This window comes from Pseudorca crassidens, chromosome 10 (genome assembly GCF_039906515.1).
Source record: "Pseudorca crassidens isolate mPseCra1 chromosome 10, mPseCra1.hap1, whole genome shotgun sequence".
NCBI lineage: Eukaryota > Metazoa > Chordata > Mammalia > Artiodactyla > Delphinidae > Pseudorca > Pseudorca crassidens.
In genome coordinates this window covers 56336564-56351578 of record NC_090305.1, presented here as the reverse complement: position 1 = coordinate 56351578, position 15015 = coordinate 56336564, and the positions used below count along the sequence as shown (strand labels likewise).

The 15015-nt window shown below is 42.6% G+C and overlaps 1 pseudogene; it reads left to right on the top strand.

Annotated features, from left to right (window-relative positions):
* Positions 1–4624: 4624 nt before the first annotated feature.
* Positions 4625–14558, top strand: LOC137232915 (large ribosomal subunit protein mL64-like; annotated as a pseudogene).
* Positions 14559–15015: the final 457 nt, after the last annotated feature.

Sequence of the window (15015 nt, the reverse complement as noted above, 5' to 3'; positions counted from 1 at the left end):
CACAAACACAGTACCTCTTCTTTGCAGCTCACACAACACATCATTTGTGATTTCTCTTCTCTTCCAACCCACTGATGTTAACCCTGATATGGGAGGCAAAGGTCTGAAGTTAATGGTTCTATATAACCCCCGATCCCTAAATGCTGTCAAGTGAAAGCTAATACTTGATGACAAAACTGATCTTTTGTCCACTGCTGCTTCCATGTGCCACGTTTAGGGCCTCTCTTTAACAAGCCCTTGTGCTAATAAAAATTCCTGCTTGATGTCGGAAGAAACTGCTGCTGTCACCGTACCAGCCTAGAGAGAGCTTCTTCTGAAACTTATAAAGCATTCAGAACTAACTTCTTTTTGAAGCTTTGGAAAGTTCCAGAAACTTTCTTTGGAATACAAGTCCACAGTCCCCTGAATCTCCTGACTTCCTCTGTGAAGTCTGTAGCACCATCATCCCACAGGGAAGGAGGGTACTTGGGTTATTTTTAGCCTTGTTCAAAGCAAAAAGTTTTAGGACCCTAGAGAGAGACTCAAGTTTCCAGGAGCAGTTAGTCTATTTTGCAGAATTATTCAGAATATGATTCAAAGAAGTGGCCAAAAGTGGAGGTCATTTTCAGAACAACAACAAAGCTCTCTCCCCACACAAACTGTGGTATATATGCACAAATGCATATGCCATGTTATAGATATTCTACTGTGCATACTGACTAATGTTTGTCATTTCTTGAGCATCTACTGTGTACCAGGCTTCTTGCTCTAATCCTCATGACAACCCAGTAAGGTTGTTGCATTATTAACACTCCTGTTTTCTGAGACAGGCTGGTATGCTTAAGGCCAAGAGGCTTATATATGGCAGCACATATTCAAACTGTCAGGCCTGGATTACACACGTCTTTTCATTCTGATGATCTGATATCTTGGAGCCTTGCTGAGCTGGAGAGACTGCCTTCTGAGGACTAGACAATTTCCAGAGCTAGTAAAGGACTGGCCTACAAGTGGCTTACCAGCCCTGATGCTTCCCCATGTGACCCCTGCATAGCGTGGCATGCCCCCTCCTCTTGGGAACTGTGAGTAACAAACCGTCTTTTCAATGGCAATCATCTTCTGATCTGTTGGCCTCACCATTCTGAAATAATAATAAAACCTACATTTAAAAACGAACCCTGGGGCTTCCCTGGTGGCGCAGTGGTTGAGAGTCCACCTGCCAATGCAGGGGACACGGGTTCGTGCCCCGGTCCGGGAAGATCCCACATGCTGCGGAGCGGCTGGGCCCGTGAGCCATGGCCGCTGAGCCTGCGCGTCTGGAGACTGTGCTCCGCAATGGGAGAGGCCATAACAGTGAGAGGCCCGCTTACCGCAAAAAAAAAAAAAAATAATAATAATAATAAAAACGAACCCTGACTCTAAAGTTCAGTATTTGCTCATGTCACTGGTTTTTCTACAGGATTATTATGTGCTAAAGCACTCTACCCATCAGGGCCTGGACCAGAGTGAGGCAAGCAAGGCACCTAGGGGACCAAACGTCAGGAGGCATCACACTCAGGTCCACACAAGTGCTCACCCTGCATGACACAACACGACATGACACGACCCTGAGAGGGGATGACTTGTCTTCCTTTAGTCTCAGCCCTGATGCCCATGTCCTAGGGTGACAGAGATGAAAGAGCCAGATTTTGCCCTCCATCTTCTCAAGAAGACAAGCAAGGAAACTAACTATTATAAAACAGTGTACTGGCTCCTGTGCTAGGGATTTGCACTGGTGCTGTGGGAACCCCAAGGAGGGACTCCTGACCCATAGGTGGGTGGGAGGGAGCAGCACACTAAGGTAGGGTTCTTAGCGAAGGAGCCCTTTGAATGGCAACTCCAGGCATGGCTCCCAACACCGTTAAAGCTGGGGGTGCAGAAGTGCCAACACACATGTAAAGAAAGTGTTCTTTATTAGCAGTGGAATTTTTATTTCCAAAATCCATAAAAAATTTAATTAAATTACCCCCCATCTCCCTCTGTGATCTTTCAAACTTTTTAAAAGGTTAATTCTTTTACAAAGCAATATTTCATTTTGACTTTGAGGGGTATCAAAACTGTCCTGGTTTGGATGATAAATTAAATGATTTTCCCATCTATGAATGATTTCAAGAACACCGAAGAACAGAATAGCATAGCATAGCAGAGCATAGCAGAGCACAGAATACTTCTATTAGAAATTCTGAAAGTCTTAGGTGTCATTTCATCAACCCTTTCAACTGGCAAATGTGGATATTAAGGTCCCGGGAGCTTAAATAATTGATATACCATCTTTAATTGAAGAGTTTAGAATTTAATGAAGATTTCTTGACTGCAAATTGTCCCATGCTTGAAAACCTTCCCATAAAACCTCTGAACTAGTTGTGTTCTTTCAAGTCCATGGACACCTTACCACAACTTCACCAATGTTAAAGACAAAGATGAAATACCCATACTCTGTAGCCAACAGCGAATTTTAAATCATGATTAAGATCAGAAGCAGATTCAACAGTAAAAGAAAAAAAAGTCTCCCTATTTCTTATATTAAGATGAGAAAATGTTCATGTATAAAAACCATTTGTTATCCTTTTCTTTCTTTTCCCATCTTTTCCTCCTTCCCTCTTTGTATCTAAATTTTTTAAGAAGCCACCCGATCTCTTTCTGATATTTCCCTTTAACTAGCAGAGACCTATAGGATCTATTTGTCATGGGTCCACGACTTAAGCGTTGAATTACTCTGTTGAAGTCCTAGCCAGCTGGAAACATCTCTCGCCTGATTTTGAAGATGGACACCACAAGCTTTCAACACATCAACAATTAGCATTGAATCTCTCCCAGCTGCAACTCAGAGGACCCCTCAGATGGCATGAAAGAAATTAGACTGTCAGATTGCTGTCTGCCTGGGTCAAGCTGACCTCCAAATGGTCAAATCACTAAAGACAGAATGCCAAAAGTTAAGCAAACAACACAGAGCACTGGAAACTATAATAAACAGATTGAGAGCTAACACAAGGCCTGAGATTGAGAGTTAATGTGAAATTTGTGGCCGGCTGTCTTCACATCACTCAGTCATCAGGGTAATTCTCAGCAGCACCACACACCTGTCAAGTATGTTTGAGTTCTGGTCCTGTACTATTTCTTAGTGAACGAAGGAAACATCTACACTGGCCAGAAGATGTAACTGAAGCGGAGGAAAAAATATAAGTGCTGGGTTTTGAGGTGGAAGATACTCTGGGGAAGGGACAACAGTGATTACATAAATTCATAAATTATGTTATGTGGACCAAAATGCACGCAAACTTCTCCTGTGGATGGTGTGATCCAAGTTCAAACAGTCATACTAAGAGGGGCTGGAGGAAAACAGATCAAGAGGGATAATCAGAGGGCTGGATCATAAAGCAAGGAAATATGATCTCCATCCACCCTTAGCAGCTAGGTCTGTGAGCAATGAACATACATTCATGCTAAGTAGTTGTTTGAGCTGAATGTCTGTGTCTCCCACAAAATTCACATACTGAAACCCTAAATCCCAATGTGATGCTATTTGGAAATGGAGCCTTTGGGAGGTAACTGGGTTGAGGATGTAGCAAGAAGGCAGCCACCTGCAAGCCAGGAAGAGAGCCCTTACCAGAAATGGAATCATCTAGCACCTTGATCTTGGACTTCCAAGCCTCCAGAACTGCAAGAAAATAAATTTCTATTGTTTAAGTCACCCCATATGTGATATTTTGCTATGGCAGCCTGAGCAGACTAATACAGATTTTGGTATCAAGAAGTGGATACTGTTGTAACAAATAGCTAAAAGTGTGGAAGTGACTTAGGAACTGGTAATGGGTAGAGGCTGGCAGTGTTTTGAGGTCTGTGCTAGAAATATGGAAGCTAAAGGCAATTCTTGTGAAAGCTTAGATGGAAATGGGGAACATGTTATTGGAAACTGGAAGAAAGGAGATCCTTGTTATAAAGTAGTAAAGGACGTGGCTAAAATGTGTTCTAGTGTTTTGTGGAAGATAGAATTTGTGAGTGATGAAATCAGATATTTAGCAGAGGAGCTTTCTAGGCAAAGTACTGAAGGTGTGGCCTGGGTCTCCCTTACTGCTTATAGTAAAATGCAAAAGGAGAGGGATGAAGATAGAGTAGTTAAGGGAAAATGAACCAGAATGTGCAGATATTGCAAAATTATTAGTTTATCCATACTGCAAAAAAATGAGAAAGTCTGTTCTGAAGAGAACACTAAGAGGATGACTGAACAACCGTTTGAAAAAGAGATCATGGGTACCATTCATGAACTTAAGCCACCATCTCAGCAGAAGCCAAGAATAGAGATGGGATTATACAAGTGAAACACTAGCACCTGGTAATAAAGGGGACAGAAAAAAAAAAGAAATTGTCAAAATTAATTGATCCTACAGGACTGAACCATACAGCTACTCAGCTGTGACTGTGTGCCATGCTTTGAGAAAAGAAAAGAATGATCCTGAAGGGGATTCAGAGATGACCAGGACTGCCTCCACTGTACTGTGTGCTGTCCAGAGCCCTGGGGACAGGGGTGCTCCATCCTTGGGAGCTTACTGCCACCTGGCAGAGCCTTGAGGAATGGACTATCAACCCCAGTGGATCTGAAGATGGGACCATGGGTCTAGAAGATGGAACTGCCACCCCGGTGGGTCAGAGCATTGAACCAATGAGGATTATTCTGGAGCCTTACGATAAGGTGGAATCTGCCTTGCTAGGTTTTGGATCTTCTTGGGACCTGTCACCCTTTACTTCTTTCCTATTTCTCCCATGGGATGGGAACGTCTAACCTATTCCTGTACCATTATTGTATTTTGGAAGCGCATGACTTGTCTTCTTTGACAGATTCACAGCTGGAGGGGAATTCTGCCTCAGGATGAATTATACCTTCAGTCTCACTTATGTCTAATTTAGATTATATTTAGATAAGATTTTGGACTTCAGACTTTAGAGTTGATGCTGGAAAGAGTGAAAACTTTGGGGACTGCTGAGGTGGAATTAATGTATTTTGCATGAGAGAAAGCCATAAATTTGGAGAAGGGGGCTAGGGGTGGAATGTTTTGGACTGAATGTTTGTTCTCCCCCACAGGTTCATATATTGAAGTCTAATCTCCAGTGTGATGGTATTTGGATATGCAGCCTTTGGGTGGAAATTAGGGTTTGATTAGTCATGAGGGTGGGACTTATGATGTCATTAGTGGCCTTATAAGGGGAGGAGAGAGAGAGAACTATTTCTCTCTCCCTCCATGTGCCTGCAGAGAGGAAAGGCCATGTGAGGACATAGCGAGAAGGCAACCATATGCAAGCCAGGAAGAGAGCTAAACCCAAAATCTATTAGTTGACACCTTGATCTTGGACTTTCCAGCCTCCAGAACTGTAAAAGAATTAAAATCTGTTGTTTAAGGTACCCAGTCTGTGGTATTTTGGCATGACAGCCTGAGAAGACTAAGACAGTAGGCATGACTTTTTGTGAACTCAGCTTTGAAGAAAGGAGGACACCCATGATAATTCTTGGCATCCTGCAAGAGCAATGAGGCCAAAATGGAAGCAAGGGGGTTTCTGGAAGGAAGATCTACACTTGATAGAAAGGATCTATAGAAACTGGATGAGGGAGGGGAGACCTTCAAGATGGCAGAGGAGTAAAACATGGAGATCACCTTCCTCACCACAAATACATCAGAAATACACCTACATGTGGAATAACTCCTACAGAATACCTACTGAGCACTGGGAGAAGACCTCAGACTTCCCAAAAGGCAAGAAACTCCCCACGTACACGGGTAGGGCAAAAGAAAAAAGAATAAACAGAGACAAAAGAATAGGAACGGGACCTGCACCAGTGGGAGGGAGCTGTGAAGGAGGGAAAGTTTCCACACACTAGGAAGCCCCTTCACTGACAGACGGGGGGCGGGGGTGGCTGAGGGGAAGCTTCGGAGCCACGGAGGAGAGCGCAGCAACAGAGGTGCAGAGAGCAAAGTGGAGAGATTCCCTCACAGAGGATTGGTGCCGACCAGCACTCACCAGCCCGAGAGGCTTGTCTGCTCACCTGCTAGGGCGGGCGGGGGCTGGGAGCTGAGGCTCGGGCTTCGGTTGGATCGCAGGGAGAGAACTGGGGTTGGCTGCGTGAACACAGCCTGAAGGGGGATAGTGCATCACAGCTAGCTGGGAGGGAGTCCGGGGAAAAGTATGGAACTGCCTAAGAGGCAAGAGATAGTTGTTTCCGGGTGCATGAGGAGAGGGGATTCAGAGCACCGCCTAAACAAGCTGCAGAGACAGGCGCGAGCCTCGGCTTGATAGCCAGAGGACGCCAGAGACAGGCATGAAATGCTAAGGCTGCTATTGCAGCCACCAAGAAGCCTGTGTGGAAGTACAGGTCACTATCCACACTCCCCTTCCAGGGAGCCCATGCAACCCGCCACTGCCAGGGTCCCGTGATCCAGGGACAACTTCCCCGGGAGAACACATGGCGTGCCTCAAGCTAGTGCAACGTCATGCCGGCCTCTGCCGCTGCAGGCTCTCCCGCATTCTGCACCCCTCCCTCCCCCCGGCCTAAGTGAGCCAGAGCCCCCTAATCAGCTGCTCCTTTAACCCCATCCTGTCTGAGCGAAGAACAGACGCCTTCAGGCGACCTACACGCAAGACGGGGCCAAATCCAAAAGCTGAACCCCAGGAGCTGTGCGAACAAAGAAGAGAAAGGGAAATCTCTCCCAGCAGCCTGAGGAGCAGCGGATTATATGTCCACAATCACCTTGATGTACTCTGCATCTGTGGAATACCTGAATAGACAACAAATCATCCCAAAATTGAGGCGGTGGAGTTTGTGTGATTTTGTCTGTATAGCTTTGCTTTGACCATTTGTCCTAGGGTTCTGTCTGCCCTTTTTTTTTTTTTTAGTATAGTTTTTAGTGCTTGTTATCACTGGTGGATTTTTTTTTTTTTTTGGTTTGGTTGTTCTCTTCTTTCATTCTTTCTTTTTTTAAAATTACTTTATACATTTTTTATTTTTAATAATTATTTTATTTTTTAATAATTTTTTTTTCCTCTTTCTTTCTTTCTTTCTGTCTCTCTCTCTTTCTTCCTTTCCTTCCTTCTCCCTTTTCTTCAGAGCTGTGTGGCTGGCAGGGTCTTGGTGCTCCAGCCAGGTTTCAGGCCTGTGCCTCTGAGGTGGGAGAGCCAAGTTCAGGACATTGGTCCACCAGAGACCTCCCAGCTCCATGTAATATCAAACAGTGAAAGCTCTCCCAGAGATCTCCATCTCAACGCTAAGACCAAGCTCCACTCAAAGACGAGCAAGCTACAGTGCCGGACACCCTATGCCAAACAACTAGCAAGACAGGAACACAACCCCTCTCTAAAGCAGAGAGGCTGCCTAAAATCATAATAAGGTCACAGACACCCCAAAATAAACCACCGGACATGGTCCTGCCCACGAGAAAGACAAGATCCAACCTCATCCACTAGAACATAGGCACTAGTTCCCTCCTCCTGGATGCCTACACAACCCACTAAACGAACCTTAGCCACTTGGTGCAGACACCAAAAACAACAGTAACTACAAACCCGCAGCCTGTGAAAAGGAAACCCCAAACAGAGGAAGTTAAGCAAAATGAGAAGACAGAGAAACACACAGCAGATGAAAGAGCAAGGTAAAAACCCACCAGAAGAAAAAAATGAAGAGGAAATAGGCAGTATACCTGAATAAGAATTCAGAGGTGATCCAAAATCTTGGAAATAGAATGGAGACAATACAAGAAATGTTTAACAAGGACCTAGAAGAACTGAAGAGCAAACAAACAACGATGAACAACACAATAAATAATAAAAATTCTCTAACAAGGAATCAATAGCAGAATAACTGAGGCAGAAGAACGGATAAGTGACCTGGAAGATAAAATACTGGAAATAACTACCGCAGAGCAGAATAAACAAAAAAGAATGAAAAGAACTGAGGACAGTCTCAGAGACCCCTGGGACATCATTAAATGCACCAACATTCGAATTATAGGGGCTTCAGAAGAAGAAGAGAAAAAGAAAGGGACTGAGAAAATATTTGAAGAGATTATAGCTGAAAACTTCCCTAATATAGGAAAGGAAATAGTCAATCAAGTCCAAGAAGTGCAAAGAGTCCCATACAGGATAAATCCAAGGAGAAACATGCCAAGACACATATTAATCAAACTATCAAAAATTAAAAGCAAAGAAAAAATATTAAAAGCAGCAAGGGAAAAACAACAAATAACACACAAGGGAATCCCCATAAGGTTAACAGCTGATCTTTCAGCAGAAACTCTGCAAGCCAGAAGGGAGTAGCAGGACATATTTAAAGTGATGAAAGGGAAAAACCTACAACCAACAGTACTCTATCAATCAAGTATCTCATTAAGATTTGATGGAGAAATTAAAACCTTTGTAGGCAAGCAAAAGCTAAGAGAATTCAGCACCACCAAACCAGCTTTACAACAAATCCTTAAGGCACTTTTCTAGGCAGGAAACACAAGAGAAGGAAGAGACCTAAAAAACAAACCCAAAACAATTAAGAAAATGGTAAAAGGAACACACATATCAATAGCTACCTTAAATGTAAATGGATTAAATGCTCCAACCAAAAGACATTGAAAAGCTGAATGGATACAAAAACAAGACCCACATATATGCTGTCTATAAGAGACCCACTTCAGACCTAGAGACACACACAGAATGAAAGTGAGGAGATGGAAAAAGACATTCCATGCAAATGGAAATCAAAAGAAAGCTGGAGTACCAATTTTCATATCAGACAAAATAGACTTTAAAATAAAGACTATTACAAGAGACAAAGATGGACACTACATAATGATCAAGGCATCAATCCAACAAGAAGATATAACAAGTGTAAATATTTATGCATCTAACATAGGAGCACCTAAGCACATAAGGCAAATGCTAACAGCCATAAAAGGGTAAATCGACAGTAACACAATCATAGTAGGGGACTTTACCATCCCACTTTCACCAATGGACAGATCATCCAAAATGAAAATAAATACAGAAAACAAACTTTAAATATACATTAAACAAGAGGGACTTAATTGATATTTACAGGACATTCCATCCAAAAACAACAGAATACACTTTCTTCTCAAGTGCTCCTGGAACATTCTCCAGGATAGATCATATCTTGGGTCACGAATTAAGCCTTGATAAATTTAAGAAAATTGAAATCGTGTCAAGTATCTTTTCCAACCACTATGCTATGAGAGTAGATATCAATTTCAGGAAAAAAAATCTGTAAAATATACAAACACATGGAAGCTAAACAATACACTACTAAAAAACCAAGAGATCACTGAGGAAATCAAAAAATACCTAGACACAAATGACAATGAAAACACGACGACCCAAAACCTATGGGATGCAGCAAAAGCAGTTCTAAGAGGGATGTTCATAGCAATACAATCCTACCTCAAGAAACAAGAAACATCTCAAATAAACAACTAACCTTACACATAAAGCAATTAGAGGAGAACAAAAAAACCCCAAATTAGCAGAAGGAAAGAAATTATAAAGATCAGATCAGAAATAAATGAAAAAGAAATGAAGGAAACAATAGCAAAGATCAATACAACTAAAAGCTGGTTCTTTGAGAAGATAAACAAAATTGATAAACCATTAGGCAGACTCATCAAGAAAAAAAGGGAGAAGCCTCAAATCAATAGAATTAGAAAAGAAAAAGAAGTAACAACTGACACTGCAGAAATACAAAGGATCATGAGAGATTACTACAAGCAACTCTATGCCAATAAAATGGACAACCTGGAAGAAATGGACAAATTCTTAGAAAAGCACAACCTTCTAAGACTGAACCAAGAGAAAACAGAAAATATAAACAGAACAATCACAAGCACTGAAATTGAAACTGTGATTAAAAATCTTCAAACAAACAAAAGCCCAGGACCAGATGGCTTCACAGGCGAATTCTATCAAACATTTAGAGAAGAGCTAACACCTATCCTTCTAAAACTCTTCCAAAATATAGCAGAGGGAGGAACACTCCCAAACTCATTCTACGAGGACACCATCACTCTGATACTATAACCAGACAAAGATGTCACAAAAAAAGAAAACTACAGACCAATATCACTGATAAACATAGATGCAAAACTCCTCAACAAAGTACTAGCAAATAGAATCCAACAGCACATTAAAAGGATCATACACCATGATCAAGTGGGGTTTATCCCAGGAATGCAAGGATTCTTCAATATACGCAAATCAAACAATGTGATACACCATATTAACAAATTGAAGGAGAAAATCCATATGATCATCTCAGTAGATGCAGAAAATCTTTCTACAGAATTCAACACCCATTTATGATAAAAACCGTGCAGAACGTAGGCACACAGGGAACTTACCTCAACCTAATAAAGGCCATATATGACAAACCCACAGCCAACATCATTCTCAATGGTGAAAACCTGAAACCATTTCCTCTAAAATCAGGAACAAGACATGGCTGTCCACTTTCACCACTATTATTCAACATAGTTTTTGAAGTTTTAGCCACAGCAATCAGAGAAGAAAAAGAAATAAAAGGAATCCAAATCAGAAAAGAAAAAGTAAAGCTGTCACTGTTTGCAGATGACATGATATTATACATACAGAATCCAAAAGATGCTACCAGAAAACTACTAGAGTTAACCAATGAATTTGGTAAAGTAGCAGGATACAAAATTAATGCACAGAAATCTCTTGCATTCCTATACACTAATGATGAAAAATCTGAAAGAGAAATTAAGGAAACACTCTCATTTACCACTGCAACAAAAAGAATAAACTACCTAGGAATAAACCTACCTAAGGAGAAAAAACCTGTATGCAAAAAACTACAAGACACTGATGAAAGAAATTAAAGATGATAAAAACAGAAGGAGAGATATACCACGTTCTTGGATTGGAAGTATCAACATTGTGAAAATGACTATACTACTAAAAGCAATCTACAGATTCAATGCAATCCCTATCAAACTACCAATGGCATTTTTCACAGAACTAGAATAGCCAAAGTAATCTTAAGAAAGAAAAGCGGAGCTGGAGGAATCAGGCTCCCTGACTTCAGACTATACTACAAAGCTACAGTACGGTACTGGCACAAAAACAGAAATATAGATCAATAGCACAGGATAAATAGGCCAGAGATAAACCCATACACATAAGGTCACCTTATTTTTGATAAAGGAGGCAAGAATATACAACGGAGAATAGACAGCATCTTCAATAAGTGGTGCTTTGAAAACTAGACAGCTACATGTAAAAGAATGAAATTAGAATGCTCCCAAACACCATACACAAAAATAAACTCCAAATGGATTAAAGACCAAAACATAAGGCCAGACACTATAAAACTCTTAGAGGAAAACACAGGCAGAACACTGTAAAACATATATCACAGCAAGATGCTTTTTGACACACCTCCTAGAGAAATGGAAATAAAAACAAAAATAAACAAATGGAACCTAATGGAACTTAAAAGCTTTTGCACAGCAAAGGAAAACTTAAACAAGACTAAAAGACAACCCTTAGAATGGGAGAAAATATTTGCAAATGAAGCAACTGACAAAGGATTAATCTCCAAAATTTACAAGCAGCTCATGCAGCTCAATATCAAAAACACAAACAACCCAATCCCAAAATAGGCAGAAGACCTAAATAGACATTTCTCCAAAGAAGATATACAGATTGCCAACAAACACATGAAAGAATGCTCAACATCACTAATCATTAGAGAAATGCAAATCAAAGCTACAATGAGGTATCATCTCACACTGGTCAGAATGGTCATCATCAAAAAATCTACAAACAATAAATGCTGGAGAGGGTGTAGAGAAAAAGGAACCCTCTTGCACTGTCGGTGGGAATATAAATTGATACAGGCACTATGGAGAACAGTATGGAGGTTCCTTAAAAATCTAAAAATAGAACTACCATACGACCCAGCAATTCCACTACTCAGCATATACCCTGAGAAAACCATAATTCAAAAAGAGACATGTACCACAATGTTAACTGCAGCACTATTTACAATAGCCAGGACATGGAAGCAACCTGTGTCCATTGACAGATGAATGGATAAAGAAGATGTGCCAGGGGCTTCCCTGGTGGCGCAGTGGTTGAGAGTCCGCCTGCCGATGCAGGGGACACGGGTTTGTGCCCCGGTCCGGGAGGATCCCACATGCTGCGGAGCAGCTGGGCCCGTGAGCCGTGGCTGCTGAGCCTGCGCGCCCAGAGCCTGTGCTCCGCAACGGGAGAGGCCACAACAGTGAGAGGTCCGCATACCACAAAAAAAAAAAAAAAAGAAGAAGAAGATGCGCCACATATATACAATGGAATATTACTCAGCCATAAAAAGAAATGAAATTGAGTCATTTGTATTGAGATGGATGGACCTAGAACCTGTCATAAAGAGTGAAATAAGTCAGAAAGAGAAAAACAAATACCGTATCCTAACACATATATACGGAATCTAAAAAAAAAAAAAGAACCTAGGGGCAGGACAGGAATAAAGACGCAGACACAGAGAATGGACTTGAGGACACGGAGAGGGGGAAGGGTAAGCTGGGACGAAGTGAGAGAGTGGCATGGACATATATACACTACCAAACGTAAAAGAAATAGCTAGTGGGAAGCAGCCACATAGCACAGGGAGATCAGCTCAGTGCTTTGTGACCACCTAGAGGGGTGGGATAGGGAGGGTGGGAGGGAGATGCAAGAGGGAAGAGATATGGCGATATATGTATGTGTATCACTTTGTTATAAAGCAGAAACTAACACATCATTTTAAAGCAATTATACTCCAATAAAGATGTAAAAAAAAAAAAAAGAAACTGGATGAGGTCAAGGAGGTCTAGATCCTGTATAGGTCTAGCTTACAGTTTCCTTGGGAATTTTTGGAAAAATCTGATGTTGGAGCCTAAGAAGTATGTCCATTGGGTTAGTGAGACAGGCAGTGTGCAGTCAACGTAGGAAGGAGGATGAAATCCTTGAGATGAATGTTTCTCTTTCTAGGCCTGTCAGGCATAGAAAAACCATGGACTAGTCTGTGTCCAGAATTCATTTATGCTACAGAATAAGAGCAACTAACATTGTTTTTATTTTGTTTCCTTTGCCCTGATAAGGCCTAGATGGAGAGAATCCTGCACCATCTTAGACCACAGAGGTACAATGACTTTTCAGGAGGTTTACTGTACGGATCATATTCAAGAATGTGAAATGACTCAAAATGAAATTTCAGGAAATGAGCCTTGAAAATAGAAATGCTAAAGTGAAGTACGAGGATCATATAAGAATAAATTCATCATGACACTTAGAGTCTTACCAGACCATGGTCAGAAGGTCAGGGGTTATTGCCCAGGGGGTCACACTATGGTACACCCCATTTGTACCCCACTTACCTCTTCTCAGGTGTAAACTTGCAGAGTGAGCTCCTGCAGAGGAGGGATGGATTGACCAGTCCGACGGTGCTGGGAAAGGCATTTCTTCCACACGCCCGCTGGCTGGCTGGGGTCTAGTCTTCCATTTGGTCTTAGAGGTCTGCTCCCCAGCCCATGAACTGTATCATTTACCCAGATGTCCACGCCTTGTTAGGATCCGTGGACTCGCCACACTCTGGCCCCTCAGTCTGTGTACAACAGCTCTGCAGAAGGTCAGCTGCTCATCCTCAGCTCTTAGCTACAGCCAGGTGTCCACAATTTTCAACACCCAGCTCAAAAGTGGATTCTAATGGGCAAGATGGCCGGTGCCCGTGCGGAGGCGCACAGCCAGCTGGGCCTGGTGACCACCCTGGGCCTGGACTCCACGAGCCTGGCGGCCAGACCTAGATGACCCGCTGACCCTTCGCTGGCAGCTGGGGCCGCGCTACGCGGCTCCTGGCGCCCGCCTCCAGGGTGGCGTCTTTACGGCCACCGCGGGAACAGCCGCAGAAGCCGCAGGCTGAGGGGTGCGAATGGTACCTGAGCCTGGGGGCCAAGCGGGAGGCACTGCGGGTGCGGCAGCTGGGCGAGAAGCAGAAGCGTCAACCGGGAAGCAGTTCATGGAAGAGCGCATGGCCAAAGTGCCCCAGAGCGGTGAGAACCGGCAGCGGCGGCAGCAAGAGCGGAAGGAGAAGTACCACGTGGACCCGAGCAATGCCCGCCTCCGGAAGCTGCCGCAGGACTGGGACATGTAGCATCGCAAGAGCCTCAAGGAGGAGAAACATAGGCACGAGCTGCCGCAGTCGCCGCTTCGGCAGCCCAGGACCCAGCAGGCTCTGCAACACCCAGCTCCTGAGCTGAGTTCTCACCCAAAAAAACCTGCTGCCTGATAGCCCCAAACCCCTCCCCCCACGCCGCCCAAAAAAAAAAAAAAAAAAAAGGGCTCTAATTGCCACAACCTCGGCATCTCTGCCTCCTTTCCCGTAACTCTCATAAGTGAGTGCCTTCTTGTTCTACCCCCATTCAGTATCAGCATGTGTGTCAAATAGACAGGCTGGGAGTACTTTTTCCTGAGATATTCTAATAGGTAAGATCACATCTGCCTTTATGTTTGCTGTTCTTTGACTGGAGTGTGTTAAGAGCTGTGTTTGAATTTGTGTGATATTCAGCCTGATTCATCTTATTCTGACTGCACTGAATAATTGTTTAGAAGATCTAACTTACTGCAGCCTGAGACTGAGACTGCCAGACAAAAATCACTGGCTTTATATATTAGACAAATACAAATGATTCTGTGGGTAAATATTTTTGTACGTCTGGCTAAATGCATGAGGAAAAGCAGTGACCTACTTTATTATGCCTTCAGTGCAGTGTTATGCATTAAAGACCCGTGCACTGAGTGCAGTGTTGTTTCCGAGCATCCCTCCATTAAAAAAAAAAAAAAATTCTGATAAATATATTTTCTGCCCTAATTTCAAACCCATGAAGCTCATAAAAATAGCTTTTATTTATTTAAGAAATAAAAAGCATGAACATAGCCCAAAATAATAAAATGCAGATA